Consider the following 17,353-nt stretch of genomic DNA (forward strand, 5'->3'; position numbering starts at 1 on the left):
AACATGTGGAATCCCAATGCCAAGCAGCCAGGTCCAAATCCAGGACTACTGACGTCAGGTACCCTGAAGGTGCCCATCCTGCCATCCACCACCTGACCACCCTGCCTGCCCTCCAGGGCCCTCTCCATCTCCTGCAGCAGCTCCCTGGGGGAATCCAGCTTTCTCCCCAGTGCACCCCCATCCTGCACCATAACCAGGGCATCCGGGAGGCCAACCCCTAGGTCCCTACCTACTCCCTACCCACCACCTGCTCCTGGCATTCCTCCTGTGAATCCCTTGGCACCTGGCATGGAAAACAGATGGAAAAGAAGACATGGAAGAAAATGAAGAAAGTTCTTACAGATATACAAATACAACAAGCATGGTAAGCATTCCTCCTCCACCTCCTCCTCCTCCTCCTTCTCTTCTGACCGAATACAGGGCCTGGACCCGTCCCTCAAGCCTTTCTGGTTCTGCTCTCCCACCAAGCTTTAGATGCGAACTTATACTGGAGAAAATTAGCCCCGTCCCTTCCCCTTCACCCCCAATCTGAGCCTTACTCTGCTATGCAGCCCTACTGGCTGGGGAAATTGGATTAGAATGACCACGGGCCAGCAAAGACTGTCTTCTCACTACATGGATGGACGTTTCAGCCGATGAGTTTAGTAGAACTATTTTTGGCAGATGATGAGACTTTGGAGCTAACTACTCAAGACGAGTACAAGATCTGTCAAATGCGATTTTTTAAAACATTTTTTGTAATATTTGTGGTGTCATGGGAGGTGTTGTGGAGATTTAATTATGGAAAAGAGAAACTCTACCACTGTAGTGATGGTTGGCAAACGTTGGTGATTTACTGGCAAATACATTTCCCAGCAGGCCTTTATTGACCCTACTAACTGGAAGGCTGCTGGGAGGTGGAGTCCATTGGGTTGATAAGCTCTGCCTGCCCTTTTGGAACCTAATCTCACTGGAGTCTTGGGCCCTTCTCTTTCACCACCTCTCATTTAATCCAAATAAAGCTCTTTATCCAAGGAAGAAAGGAAGGGAGGAAGGAAGGAAAGAGGAAAGGGAGAGAGATAGAGGGTGAAAGAGAGAGAAGAAAAGAAAGAAAGAAAGAAAGAAAGAAAGAAAGAAAGAAAGAAAGAAAGAAAGAAAGAAAGAAAGAGAGACAGGAAAGGGAGACAGGAAAGGAAGAAAAAACAAATGAGAGGCAACTACTGTCACTGACCCTTTAAATTTCCTCTGTGCTCAGAGTCAGACCCTCAGACCCTCCAGGGTCTCCAAGGCCTCCCTGTCTGTTTCTCACCGGCAGTCCTGGGGGTGACAGAGACAGCTTTCTGTCTCAGGTCCCATGGGCCTGCAGCAGTATGTCAGAACTGATGCTTCTGCCCCATGTTGAGCACTAACAATAAGGCTCATCCTCAGGCTGCAGGCTGAGAAGGTCCTAGAGGCCTTGTTCCCAGAGTGGGAGCCAGAGAACCGAGCTGAGATCTCCAAGGGCCCATTTCTTCTGAGCACCACAGTTGTGGTAACGCTGAGAGAAATCTCTTGGAAGCAGCCCACATAATTTGCTCCAACACTGTTGCTAATTCCCGTCCAGGTGAGGGTCACCTTGTGCCCCTGAAACCCTGACAGGGAGGCCTCCTGTGTCGGGGCACACTGTGCCCAGGACCCTGCAACAGAGCAGTGGAGACATGGACAGGCAGGTCCTGAGGGAATGCCTCCAGCTTGTTCTTCAAAAGAGGGGAAGAAGGAGGCCAGCACACCCCAGCCCATAATCACTCGCCTTGCTTTCCAAGCCAGTCACCTAAGCGGAGAACAAGGCGGGTGAGGAGGAGAGGGGTCCAGGTCAAGGTGGAGACAGCCCAGGCTGTGCCCCTGACTGAGCCCACCAGTGAGAGAACTGCACAAAGCCTCTCTCATCCCCTCCCCACTTTGGAGAGCAGAGAGGAATCCTTCATGCACATCACTCTCCTCCTGGGTCCCGAAACCTACTCACTGAATATGGTGACAGCTGGGGGGGGGGGGCTGGGGAGCCAATCGTGGGCCCCCATGAGCATAGAGCAGAGGATACAAGGCAGGGTTCCAGGGCTGGGTGCCCAGCTGAGACACCCCCCAGCCATCCCTGCACCTCCCCCAATGCACAGGGACAGACCTCCAGCGCCCCCTGCTGTCTCAGAGTTCAGACTCACTTAGGACTGGGAGAAGGAACTAGAGTTGAGCAGAGAGGGACCCTCTGGACTTGAGCCTGCCTGGCACCCCACCCATCCCTACACAGGGTCAGGGGCTTCTGATCCCCCAAGTGCGACCTCCTGTGTGGCAGGCACCACCACACCTCAGTCCTTACTTCAGAGCTGTGGCTTCCTCAGCATGAATCACTCTGTGCCCCCCCCACCACCACTTAGATAGTTGTGTTGTTGGGACGTCAGGTGAGGGACCCCCTCAGGGAAGTTGTGTCCTGCACTGAGGGATAAGAAGGGCAGAGGGCAGGCTCACCACTCCACAGGCTGTATCAGGAAGGCCTGAGGAGACATCCCATCTCATTGTCATGTCAGGACACTTCCCACCCAGGCAAGCCAGTCCCCATAATCCTCTGCACCTGCCCCCATCCTCACACTTCATGGGGCAGGGTCTGTTAACAAAAATGCACATGGGATTCTTCAAGGACAGACTGTAATTAGAAACAAGGGGCATGTGCCTCTCACGTTGCCTTTTCCCAAGAGCACCCATAGGGGATGGTCAACAACACAGTCATCCCTAGATGCAGCCAGGGAGCCCCAGCGCTGAGGAGAGACACTGGAGGTGACTGGGTCACCTGCACCAGATGGGGCCCCCATCCAGACGGGATTGCCCATTTGGGAACCTGCAGAAGCTTGGGAATTGTAAGGACAGAGCTCATCCCATGACCCAGAAGATCCTGGTGCTCTAAGCCCTCCTTTCTCAGTGTGCAATGTATTATAATTACTCACACCAGATCCCTCTCTAGTCCTTCTCTGTGTCACACAAGGTTCTACTCCTACTGTAAATATTCACACAATTATTTTCTCCAGTGGTTTATCTAATCCCTCTCTGCACTGTTCATGACAATACATCTAGGATATATCTCCTGGGATTTATATCATATATACATATATATATATATATATATATATATATATATATATACACACACATATATATACATATATACATACATATATACATATATATATACACATATATATACATATATACATATATACATACATATATACATATATATATGTATATATATAACACAAACTACCTATAAATAATACATAAGATACAGTTATACACACATACACACTTCTAGTCATCGACTCTCGGTTAACATAGTACCGTGTGCCCTAGTCCTATAAATATTCAATGCTTCCCATTGAATACCTCCCATGAAACATCTCCTCCTTGTCTGTCATAGTGAGTCAGTTGAAAACCTAACAGGCTCCACGACCTTGACAGTTTTGTTTGTCCTTGAGGCACTGAGTGTCTGCAGCCTATCGGTATTTAGCTGGTGCCCAGGAAAGGTTTTTGAATTAAAAAGAATACATCAGTGAATAAAAAAAGAAAAAATACACATATCCACATTCTTTACCTTATTGCCAAAACTAGTAACTCTTCTTTCATTTGAATCATCATAATCCATCCACATTTTTAAGCACAGAGATGGAGGTCATCTTAGACAAACCCTTAGACCTCACACACAGCCTCCTGGTAATTCCTATCCAGGGATCTCCACAATGAATATAATGCTAAAATGTGCACACTACCCAAAGCACTCTATAAATTCAATGCAATCCCCATAAAAAATCCAATGACGTTTTACACAGAAATAAAAAAAAAAATTTTTGTATAGAACCAGAAAAGACCCCAAATTGCCAAAGGAATCTTGAGAAGGAACAAACCTTGAGACACCATTTTTTGTACTTTCAAATTATATTACAAAGCTGTAGTCATGAAAACCAACGTGGTATTGTTCTCAAGAGACACATAGGTTGATGCCATAGAATAAAAAGACCAGAAAGTCATTCAAGTTCCTCTTGACCACCAGGGAAGACATAGGCTGAAAACGGTCCTTTGCGAGGTCTGCGGAACAGAGCTACCATGGATTTGGGAAGGGTTTCAGAAAGAATATACTTGAATCCTAGAGCAGATGCCCCAAATGGGATCCTTAGGATTTCACTGATATTTCCTGATGCACTTTGGGAGAGAAAACTGGAATGACTCAGACGTCTGACAAAGAGCACATTGACACAGATGCCGGGATAGAGTGTGAATCAACACACTCCATCTGGGTAAGAAGCACATGTAAAGAATAATCTCATCAGGGTCAGGTCCCATCTGCCAAAGGCCCCCATGGGAGCTGCCCTCTGCTCTCTGCTGCTTCCTGCATTGGGATGGGTGCCTGAACCCTTGCCTCCGCTGTCATATCCAGTTAACTCCTTCCCCTATTGGTACATATTTACTGTTAGAGGAATGTGTGTAGAGACAACTCTTCAGTCCTGATCCATGAACAGTCAAGGGAGCCATGGACAGGCTCACCCCCAGGAGTCTGAGTAGAACAGAGAGTCTGCCCTGAGGTGATTGGGGGGCCACGTTGGGAGACCTTGTCTAACGCTTAGAGGAGAGTGGCTAGAGCAGTGGGGAGGCAGAAGTGGTCTCTGATGGGCTCTGCTCATGTCATACCATGGCATGACTGTGTCTGGACGCTAAGGGGCACTCAAGGCCTGTCTCTGAGGGGTCACGGTAGATCAGAGATGAGAACTGCCGCCTGCCACTGCCTGTGCCCTCTGCTCAGGGCTCACATCTGTGACCTCCCCACCCCTGCCCTGAAATTGCCCCTCCCTTGCCCATCCCCCTGACATACTCAGACAGAGGCACCTAAAGAAGTCAGTGAGGAGTCAGAAAACAGGGGGGTCGCATTTGCATGGTTGGGCCCTCCCCCTCTCAACAGATCAAGAGGTGAAGGGAGAGGTGAAGGGAGGCTCTGCTCAGCTGTGAGGCAACAGAAGGCAGGATCGGTGCTGACCTCCGCCATGGCCTGGTCCCCTCTCCTCCTCACCCTCCTCGTTCACTGCACAGGTGACTCGATGTGGAGACACGGGAAGGGGTTCTGGAAGCACAAGTGTGGGCCTGATTCCTCCTCTTGTCTCTACACCCCAGGAATATCCTCTCTGTTGTTTCTCCTTCCAGGTTCATGGGCTCAGTCGGGGCCGAATCAACCATCCTCAGTGTCTGGGTCCCTGGGTCAGAGGGTCACTATCTCCTGCACTGGAGTTGGTAGTTACGTGGATTGGTACCAACAAATCCCAGGAATGGCCCCCAAAACCATCATCTATGATAATAGCAACCGACCCTCAGGGGTCCCTGATCGATTCTCCGGCTCCAAGTCTGGCAGCACAGGCACCCTGACCATCACTGGGCTCCAGGCCGAAGACGAGGCTGATTATTACTGCTCATCGTGGGACAGCAGTGGCAGTGTTCACACAGTGGTCCAGGCCTGTGGGGAAGTGAGACAAAAACCTAGTTACTCATCTGTAAAGAGGGAAACACATCAGCAGTTGCCTCCTGACTTAGCCTGTGATTCTGCTCATTCCGTGGCTGATGACTTGGACGCAGGTCTATGCAAGGGCACCTCCCATGAGTGAGGTTCCTCCTGTCCTTTCTGTCCTCAAAGTCACGCTCAGAAAACCCTTCCAACACAGAGTCTTGATGGAAGACAAATCTCTTGTTTTATCAGCTGAGGTATTTTACTTCTAGGCCAGATCATATCAATTTTTCCTTCTGATATAAAAATAAATGAAGCATTTTTATTCTTTCTCTGAACTCTACCTTTGTGGTGCCTGAAATACGTAAGACTTATTTGCATCTGGTACTATTATCTCCATAGCAGTGGCTAGTCTCTTCTTCTTATCTATTATTTGTGAAAAATGCCAATTTAAAATTATAAAATTATGAGGATAAGTTTCATAAATTTTGTCCATAGGAAAAACCGTGCACTTCAATGTTTATAACAACTGATTCCTAATCACTAAAGCCTGAAAGCAACCTAAACTTGCACATGGATATTTATTCTAGGTTTAAAATAATCACCCAAACCAGGAACCAACTAAGAAGTCACCAAGGAGGTGCCACTTTTATAAATAATTTGATAATTATATCCAACATTGGAAGCAGCAAAACTCTGCAAACATCTGTAGGTCGTGCGGGTGCTAAACACTGAAAAAGAATTAATCATGTGAACAGAGGAAAACACTCTGAACCACAGAATTACTCTATATGATATTAATGGCCCTTCAATGACACTCTGTCATTGTCTGGCATTGTCTCCCAAATAAAAGCAAGAAAATCAGTGCACAACCACCACACATACCCGTATGAGCACACACACAAGGACAGGGTTTGTCTAGGAGCTCACGAGCCAACTTAAAGGGCCCTCATGAGGCAAAACTAGAAAGATTTCAACCACAGGATCATGAAAGGATTGGGTTGTAACTCAGTGTCTACACATATGTCTGCCGTCCATATTGTTAACTGATGGTATAAATAAATGGAACCAGATGAGACACATTCCCGTGCAGAGATTTCATGGAACAGGTATAAACCCTTGGCTTGAATGACGTCAGGCATAACCCCCACTCAGTAAGTATGGACAAAGGCACCAACAAGAGGGACAGTCTGAAGAAGTGTCACAGTAAGAGAAGCTTAAGGACAATTCACAACTCAATGTCACAAAGAATCATAAACTGGATCATACAACAGAAAAAGGACATTAGGGAAAAACTAAGAAAATCTGAATAAACTGTGGATATTAATTGTTACGCGTTGAACTGTGTCTCCAACAATTCATGTGATTAAAAGTTTTGAAAACTCCCATATTTCAGGATGAGACTCTATTTGGAAATGAGAGTGTTGCCAATGTAATTGCCAGGGTGAGACCAGTAAACAGTAACTGCATGTGTTCTAGGCTTTCTCTGTCTTTCTTTTTCCTCTCACTCGGCCTGCAATGATTCTGAAAGGAATGTCACTCTTTTAGAGAAAAAAGCCTATGAACCCATCCTACCTTGTCCAGAGAACCCTGGTATTACCGGAAAAAACCTAGACATTTTGTTGTCTTTTCACTGTTAACCCATGGAACATTTACCAAATAAAGACAATAGGGTTGCATGTGAGTGGGATTCCCTTTCCTGAATTCCCCTTGATGGATGAGCAGAGAACAAATTTCTAAGAAGATAGATTCCCTTGTACTGTATAATGGTTTATATGTTTGTTCATCCTGAGAACACTTACAAAACCGGACCAATAGAGAGGCAAATGGGTCATAAGTATACCAGAGAAGAAAATAAATTCCAGACTAAGTATAAAGGCCTGGTCAAAACCCAGATTGGGAATTAAGTACAGTGGATACTTCTCTGCGGAGAACAGGTAGTCTTTTGACAAACAGAGACTTCAGATGCCCCAGAGCCTGTACCATGGAGGTGGTGGGATAACAGGAGACTCTCACAATACAGCAACAACAGCAAAAAGTATTCAAAGTTCAAGGATAACCCCCATGGACTTTTTATCACATATGAACCAGGAGTGAACCTAGGAAATATGAGGCCTTGAAATTGGTTTCAATTGGAGACTGGTAGGGGTGCCTGGATGACTCAGTAGGTTCAACTTCAGACTTTGGCTCAGGTCATGATCTCGTGGTTCGTGAGCCGAAGCCCTGCCTGGGGCTCTGTGCCACAGAATCAGAGCCTGGAGCTTGCTTTTGATTCTGCATCTCCCGCTCTCTCTCTGTACCTCCCTGCTCTCTCTCTCTCTCTCTCTCTGTCTCTCTTTTTTCTTTCTCTCTGTCCTCTCTCTCTTAAAAAAAAATAAACATTAAAACAAATTTAGATCGGAGACTGGTAGCGATGCCAGGGCCCCGCAGCAAGCAAACCCAATGTCAGGGAACACTAATATGTCCAGGAACATAAACATTGTAAAATAAGCCCTATGTTGACCAGCCTGGATGTTGTTAGTGACCTGAAGAAAATGAACGTCTCCATCCCAAGCACCCGGAAGAGGATCTACTCATGCTCCTTCCCTGGACACTGAAAGCTCAAATATCCATCTGCAAAGGTCAGAGTGTCCTCTAGGGATGCTGTGTGTTATCAGAGCAGCTGGGTGACCAGGACCGGGGTCAGCGGTGGCCTGTTCACATTGGCACTGAGAGGACTGGGCTGTGAGGCAGGCCAGCAGGAAAATACCCGAACAGGTATTTTCCAGACAGACCTTACTATCCGACAGAGCTCAGTCCCATGACCCAGAAGTTCCTGGTGCTCTAAGCCCTCCTTTCTCAGTGTGCAATGTATTATAATTACTCACACCAGATCCTTCTCTAGTCCTTCTCTGTGTCACACAAGGTTCTACTCATATGTAAATATTCACATATTATTTTCCCCAGTGGTTTATCTAATCCATCTCTCCACTGTTCATGACAATACAACTAGGATCTATCTCCTTGGATTTGTATCATATATATACACATATATATATATATATATGTATATATGTGTATATATAAAAATGTATGAAACACAAACTACATATATATAAAACATAAGATACAGTTACATGCGCACATACACACTTCTAGTCATAGACTCTTGGTTAACATAGAACCGTGTGCCCTAGCGTATAAATATTTAATCCTTCCCATTGAATACCTCACAAGAAACATCTCCTCCTTGTCTGTCATAGTGAGTCACATGAAAACCCAACATGCCCCACGACCTTGACAGTTTTGTTTGTCCTTGCAACACTGAGTGTCTGCAGCTTACCGATACTTCGCTGGTGCTCAGGAAAGGTTTTTGATTTTTAAAGAATACATCAGTGAAAAAAAGGAAAAATGCACATATCCACATTCTTTACCTTATTGCCAAAACTAGTATCTCTTCTTTTGTTTGAATCATGATAATCCATCCACATTTTTAAGCACAGAGATGGAGGTCATCTTAGACAAACACGTAGACCTCACACACAGCCTCCAGGTAATTCCTAAATCCAGGGATCTCCACAATAAATATAATGCTAAAATGTCCACACTACCCAAAGCACTCTATAAATTCAATGCAATCCCCATAAAAATTCCAATGAAGTTTTGCGCAGAGATTAAAAAAAAACCTAAATTTTGTAGAACCAGTAAAGACCCCAAATTGCCAAAGCAATCTTGAGAATGAAGAAACCTCGAGACACCATACTTCGCACTTTCAAATTATATTACAAAGCTGTAGTCATGAAAACAAATGTGGTATTGTTCTCAGGAGACACATAGATTCATACCATAGAATAAAAACACCAGAAAGTCATTCAAGTTCCTCTTGACCACCGGGGAAGACATAGGCTGAAAACGGTCCTTTGCAAGGTCTCCGGAACAGAGCTACCATGGATTTGGGAAGGAATTCAGAAAGAGTATACATGAATCCTAGAGCAGATGCCCTAAATGGGATCCTTAGGATCTCACTGATATTTCCTGATGCACTTTGGGAGAGAAAACTGGAATGACTCAGACGTCTGACAATGAGCACATTGACATAGATGCCAGGATAGAGTGTGAATCAACACACTCCATCTGGGTAAGAAGCACATCTAAGAACGATCTCACCAGGGTCAGGTCCCAATTGCCAAGGCCCCCATGGGAGCTGCCCTCTGCTCTCTGCTGCTTCCTGCATTGGCACCGGCACCTGGAGCCCTGTGTCCGCTGTCATATTCAGTTAACTCCTTCCCATTTTGATACACCTTTACTGTTAGAGGAATGTGTGTAGAGACAACTCCTCAGGCCTGACCCATTAAGAGTCAAGGGAGCAATGGACAGACTCATGTCCAGGAGTCTGAGTAGAACAGAGAGTCTGCCCTGAGATGATTGGGGGCCACATGTGGGGACACCTGGCCTAGCCCTGAGGCAGGGGAGAGTGGCTAGAGCAGTGGGGAGACAGAAGTGGTCTCTGATGGGCTGTGCTCACCTCATACAATGGCATGTCTGTGTCTGGACGCTAAGGGGCACTCAAGGCCTGTTTCTGAGGGGTCACGGTAGACCAGAGATGAGAAGTGCCACCTGCCACTGTCTGTGCCCTGGCTCAGGGCTCACCTCTGTGACCTCCCCACCCGCTGCCCTGAAATTGCCCCTCCCTTGCCCATCCCCCTGACCTCCTCAGGCAGAGGCACCTAAAGAAGTCAGTGAGGAGTCAGAAAACAGGGGGATCGCATTTGCATGGTTGGGCCCTCCCCCTCTCAACAGATCAAGAGGTGAAGGGAGAGGTGAAGGGAGGCTCTGCTCAGCTGTGAGGCAACAGAAGGCAGGATCGGTGCTGACCTCCGCCATGGCCTGGTCTCCTCTTCTCCTCACCCTCCTCGCTCACTGCACAGGTGACTCGATGTGGGGACACGGGAAGGGGTCCTGGAAGCACAAGTGTGCGCCTGATTCCTCCTCTTGTCTCTAGACCCCAGGAATAACATCTCTGTTGTTTCTCTTTCCAGGGATTTGGGCTCAGTCGGGGCTGACTCAACCATCCTCAGTGTCTGGGGCCCTGGGTCAGAGGGTCACTATCTCCTGCACTGGAGTTGGTAGTTACGTGGGTTGGTACCAACAAATCCCAGGAATGGCCCCCAAAGCCATCATCTATAGTAATAGCAACCGACCCTCAGGGGTCCCTGATCGATTCTCCGGCTCCAAGTCTGGCAGCACAGGCACTCTGACCATCACTGGGCTCCAGGCTGAGGACGAGGCTGATTATTACTGCTCATCGTGGGACAGTAGTCTAAAAGCTCACACAATGCTCTAGGCCTGTGGGGAAGTGAGACAGAAACCTAGTTACTCAACTGTAAAGAAGGGAAACACATCAGCAGTTGCCTTCTCAGCTCAGCCTGTGATTCTGCTCATTCTATGGCTGATGGCTTTGGCGCAGGTCCATGCAAGGGCACCTCCCATGAGTGAGGTTCCTCCTGTCCTCTGTCCTCAAAGTCACTCTCAGAAAACACTTCTGACACAAAGAGTCCTCATGAAAGAGAAATCTCTTGTTTTATAAGCTGAGCTATTTAACTTTTAGCCCAGATCATATCAATTTTCCTTCTGACATTAAAACAAATGAAGCATTTTCAGTTTTCCTCTGAACTCCACCCTTGTGGTGCCTGAAGAATAAGTTAGCCTTATTTGCATCTGGTACTATTATCTCATTGGCGGTGACTAGTTTTGTCTTGTTTTCTATTATTTGTGAAAAATGCCAATTTCAGATTATAAAATTATGAAGATAAGATTCAAAACTTTTGTCCATCGGAACAACCCTGCACTTCAATGTTTATAACAACTTATTCTGAATCACTAAAGCCTGAAAGCAACCTAAACTTGGCACATGGATATATATTCTGGGTTTAAATATAATCACCCAAACCAGAAACCAACTAAGAGGTCACCCAGGAGGTGCCACTTTTATAAATAATTTGATAGTTATGTCAAACATTGGAAGACGCAAAACTGCAAACATCTACAGGTCGTAGAGGTGCTAAACACTGAAAAGGAATTAATCATGTGAACGGAGTAAAACATTCTGAGCCACAGAATTATTCTATATCATATTAATGGCACTTAAATGACACTCTGTCATCGTCAGAATTCACTGAACACTGTACACGCCCCATGTCAGAAACTTAACGAGTACGTAGAAAAATGTAGGAATTTGGGGCACATGATGGAAAGTAGAAGGTGACAAAACTCATGTAGCTGTAGTAACACGTGTGAGCCCACGTCAGTGCAGGGGTGGAGCGAGCCGCTGAGCCGAGGTGCTGAAAGTGAGTGGACCCTCTATGTGTAAAGACATAAGAAACTGCACGAAAGTTCTGTCCTCTAGTAACTAAGGTTGTGTCCCGTGGTGGGTGGGGGGGCAGGTTGACGATCGTGACGTGACTGCACTGTGTACTGTCACCGAACAATGAAGTAAATGGATGGAATGAGGTGCTGGAGCCACAGTTGTTGCTTGAAAGGAAAGTCACAGATACAACCAAAGGAGGAGGCTGGGGAGAGGATGTGGTCACGGATTAGAGCCGCAGATGGCAGTCTGACGACGTGCGTAGTTTGATGGAGACAGAGACTTGCATGTGGACACAGTCACCAATATGCCCACGGTCCTGGCTTAGTTTCCTCATGCATTTGTCCTTCATGCGTAGGCTGAGTGACACCAGAAGCAATGACGCCCCATAAGGCCCCATAAGGCCTGAGATGCATTTTACCAGATATTACCTTCTAATACCGTTCTCCCGGGAAGACATGGGGCTTTCTCGGGGGAATCTTATCCCAGACGGCAATGGTGCAGGATGAGTACGGAGGACCTTAGTAGTGTCAGAAAACGAAAAAAGTGCAGGAAAAACCCTGCACTTTAATGTTTAAAACAACTGATTCCTAATCACGAAAGCCAGAAAGCAACCTAAACTTGGCACATGGATATTTATTCTAGGTTTAAAATAATCACCCAAACCAGGAACCAACTAAGAGGTCACCAGGAGGTGCCACTTTTATAAATAATTTGATAATTATATCCAACATTGGAAGAAGCAAAACTCTGCAAACATCTGTAGGTCGAGGGGGTGCTAAACGCTGAAAAAGAATTAATCCTGTGAACAGAGGAAAACACTCTGAGCCACAGATTATTCTATATGATACTAATGGCCCTTAAATGACACTCTGTCATTGTCTGGCATTGTCTCCCAAACAAACGCGACCAAATCAGTGCACAACCACCACACATGCACATGTGCGCACATACAAAAGGACAGGGTGTGTCTAAGAGCTCACGAGCCAACCTAAAGGGCCCCCATGAGGCAAAACTAGAAAGATTTCAACCACAGGAACATAAAAGGATTGGGTTGTAACTCAGTGTCTACACATATGTCTGCCGTCCATATTGTTAACTGATGGTATAAATATATGGAATCACATGAGACACATTTCCGTCCAGAGATTTCATGGAACAGGTGTAAACCCTTGGCTTCAGTGACGTCAGGCATAACCCCCACTCAGTAAGTATGCACAAAGGCACCAACAAGAGGGACAGTCTGAAGAAGTGTCACAGTAAGAGAAGCTTAAGGACAATTCACAACTCAATGTCGCAAAGAATCTTAACCGGATCTTACTACAGAAAAAGGACATTAGGTAAAAACTAACAAAATCTGAATAAACTGTGGATATTAATTATGATTTGAACTGTGCCGAGCTCTGCCTTGGGCTCTGTGCCACGGAATCAGAGCCTGGAGCCTGCTTCTGATTCTGTGTCTCCCGCTCTCTCACTGTAACTCCCTGCTCTCTCTCTCTCTCTGTCTTTCTGTCTCTCTATGTCTCAAAAAAAATAAACATTAAAACAAATTTAGATTGGAGACTGGTAGTGATGCCAGGGCCCTGCAGCAAGCAAACCCAATGTCAGGGAACACTAATATGTCCAGGAACGTAAACACTGTAAACTAAGCCCTATGGTGAGCAGCCTGGACGCTGTTAGGGACCTGAAGAAAATTAATGTCTCCATCCCAAGCACCCAAGAGAGGATGCACTCATGCTCCTTCCCTGGGCACTGAAAGCTCAAATATCCGTCAGCAAAGGTCTGAGTGTCCTCTAGGGATGATGTGTGTTGTCAGAGCAGCTGGGTGACCAGGACCGGGGTCAGCGGTGGCCTGTTCACACTGACGCTGAGAGGACTGGGCTCTGGGCCAGGCCAGCAGGAAAATACCCGAACAGGTATTTTCCAGACAGACCTTACTACCCAACAGAGCTGAGTCCCATGACCCAGAAGTTCCTGGTGCTCTAAGCCCTCCTTTCTCAGTGTGCAATGTTTTATAACTACTCACCCCAGATCCCTCTCCAGTCCTTCTCTGTGTCACACAAGGTTCTACTCCTCCTGTAAATATTCACACAATTATTTTCCCCAGTGGTTTATCTAATCCCTCTCTGCCCTGTTCATGACAATACATCTAGGATATATCTCCTGGGATTTGTACTATATATATATATATATATATATATATATATGGAACACAAACTACGTATAAATAAAATATAAGATATAGTTATACAGACACACACACACACTTCTAGTCATCAACTCTCGGTTAACATAGAACCGTGTGCTCCAGCCCTATAAATATTTAATGCTTCCCGTTGAATACCTCCCATGAAACATCTCCTCCTTGTCTGTCATAGTGAGTCACATGAAAACCCAACATGCTCCACGACCTTGACACTTTTGTTTGTCCTTGCAGCACTGAGTGTCTGCAGCTTACCGGTTAGCTGGTGCTCTGGAAAGGTTTTTGATATTTAAAGAATACATCAGTAAAAAAAAGGAAACATGCACATATCCACATTCTTTACCTTATTGCCAAAACTAGTCTCTTCTTTGTTTGAATCATCATAATCCATCCACATTTTTTTTTAATTTTTTTAATGTTTTTATTTATTTTTGAGACAGAGAGAGACAGAGCATGAACGGGGGAGGGTGAGAGAGAGAGGGAGACACCGAATCTGAAACAGGCTCCAGGCTCTGAGCTGTCAGCACAGAGCCCGCCGCGGGGCACGAACTCACGGACAGTGAGATCATGACTGAGCCGAAGTCGGACGCTTAACCGACTGAGCCACCCAGGCACCCAATCCATCCACATTTTTAAGCACAGAGATGGAGGTCCTCTTAGGCAAATCCTTAGACCTCACACACAGCCTCCAGGAAATTCCTAAATCCAGGGATCTCCACATTAAATATAATGCTAAAATGTCCATGCTACTCAAAGCACTCTATAAATTCAATGAAATCCCCATAAAAATTCCAATGATGTTTTGCACAGAAATTAAAAAAAAAACACCTGAATTTTGTATAGAACCAGAAAAGACCCCAAATTGCCAAAGCAATCTTGAGAAGGAAGAAACCTCGAGACACCATACTTCGCACTTTCAAATTATATTGCAAAGCTGTAGTCATGAAAACCAACGTGGTATTGTTCTCAAGAGACACATAGATTGATGCCATAGAATAAAAAGACCAGAAAGTCATTCAAGTTCCTCTTGACCACCAGGGAAGACATAGGCTGAAAACGGTCCTTTGCGAGGTCTCCGGAACAGAGCTACCATGGATTTGGGAAGGGTTTCAGAAAGAATATACATGAATCCTAGAGAAGATGCCCTAAATGGGATCCTTAGGATCTCACTGATATTTCCTGATGCACTTTGGGAGAGAAAACTGGAATCACTCAGACGTCTGGCAATGAGCACATTGACATAGATGCCGGGATAGAGTGTGAATCAAGACACTCCATCAGGGTAAGATGCACATGTAAAGAACAATCTCATCAGGGTCAGGTCCCATCTGCCAAAGGCCCCCATGGGAGTTGCCCTCTGCTCTCTGCTGCTTCCTGCATTGGCACGGTCACCTGGAGCCCTGCCTCCACTGTCATACCCAATTAACTCCTTCCCCTTTTGATACACCTTTACTGTTAGAGGAATGTTTGTAGAGACAACTCTTCAGGCCTGACCCATTAAGAGTCAAGGGAGCCATGGACAGGCTCACCCCCAGGAGTCTGAGTAGAAGAGAGAGTCTGCCTTGAGGTGATAGGGGGCCACATGTGGGGACACCTGGTCTAGCCCTGAGGCAGGGGAGAGTGGCTAGAGCAGTGGGGAGGCAGAAGTGGTCTCTGATGGGCTGTGCTCACCTCATACAATGGCATGACTGTGTCTGGACGCTAAGGGGCACTCAAGGCCTGTTTCTGAGGGGTCATGGTAGATCAGAGATGAGAAGTGCCACCTGCAACTGTCTGTGCCCTTGGCTCAGGGCTCACATCTGTGACCTCCCTACCCACTGCCCTGAAATTGCCCCTCCCTTGCCCTTCCCCCTGACAATCTCAGGCAGAGGCACCTATAGAAATCAGTGAGGAGTCAGAAAACAGGGGGATCGCATTTGCATGGTTGGGCCCTCCCCTTCTCAACAGTTGAAGAGGTGAAGGGAGAGGTTAAGGGAGGCTCTGCTCAGCTGTGAGGCAACAGAAGGCAGTATCGGTGCTGACCTCCACCATGGCCTGGTCCCCTCTCCTCCTCACCCTCCTCGCTCACTGCACAGGTGACTCGATGTGGGGACACGAAGAGGGGTCCTGGAAGCACAAGTGTGTGCCTGATTCCTCCTCTTGTCTCTACACCCCAGGAATAACATCTCTGTTGTTTCTCTTTCCAGGGATTTGGGCTCAGTCGGGGCCGAACCAACCATCCAAAGTGTCTGGGGCCCTGGGCCAGAGGGTCACTATCTCCTGCACTGGAGTTGGTAGTTACGTGTACTGGTACCAACAAATCCCAGGAATGACCCCAAAACCATCATCTATGGTAATAGCAACCGACCCTCAGGGGTCCCTGATCGATTCTCCGGCTCCAAGTCTGGCAGCACAGGCACTCTGACCATCACTGGGCTCCAGGCTGAGGACGAGGCTGATTATTACTGCTCATCGTGGGACTATAGTCTAAATGCTCACACAGTGCTCTAGGCCTGTGGGGAAGTGAGACAAAAACCTAGTTACTCATCTGTAAACAGGGAAACACATCAGCAGTTGCCTCCTCAGCTTAGCCTGTGATTCTGCTCATTCTGTGGCTGATGACTTGGGCCCAGGTCCATGCAAGGGCACCTCCCGTGAGTGAGGTTCCTCCTGTCCTTTCTGTCCTCAAAGTCACTCTCAGAAACCCCTTCTGACATAAAGAGTCTCCATTAAAGAGAAATCTCTTCTTTTATCAGCTGAGGTATTTTACTTCTAGGCCTGATCATATCAATTTTTCCTTCTGATATAAAAAGAAATGAAGCATTTTCATTTTTCCTCTGCACTCTACCCATGTGGTGCCTGAAAAATAAGTTAGCCTTATCTGCATCTGGTACTATTATGTCCATGGCAGTGGCTAGTTTCTTCTTGTTATCTCTGATTTGTGAAAAAAAGCCAATTTAAAAGTATAAAATTATGAAGATAAGTTTCAAAACCTTTGTCCATAGGAAAAACCCTGCACTTCAATGTTTATAACAACTTATTCCTAATCACGAAAGCCTGAAAGCAACCTAAACTTGGCACATGGATATTTATTCTACGTTTAAATGTAATCACCCAACCAGGAACCAACTAAGAGGTCACCAGGAGGTGCCACTTTTATAAATAATTTGATAATTATATCCAACATTGGAAGAAGCAAAACTCTGCAAACATCTGTAGGTCACGGGGGTGCTAAACGCTGAAAAAGAATCATGTGAACAGAGGAAAACACTCTGAGCCACAGATTATTCTATATGATACTAATGGCCCTTAAATGACACTCTGTCATTGTCTGGCATTG

The 17,353-nt window shown here is 46.2% G+C and overlaps 1 gene segment (V, D, J or C); it reads left to right on the forward strand.

Moving 5' to 3' along the window:
* Positions 1 to 17,353, forward strand: part of LOC131489666 (immunoglobulin lambda variable 1-40-like) — a 169,582-nt gene that overhangs the window by 94,486 nt on the left and 57,743 nt on the right.

The sequence above is a fragment of the Neofelis nebulosa genome, chromosome 11 (assembly GCF_028018385.1).
Source record: "Neofelis nebulosa isolate mNeoNeb1 chromosome 11, mNeoNeb1.pri, whole genome shotgun sequence".
Classification (NCBI taxonomy): Eukaryota; Metazoa; Chordata; class Mammalia; order Carnivora; family Felidae; genus Neofelis; species Neofelis nebulosa.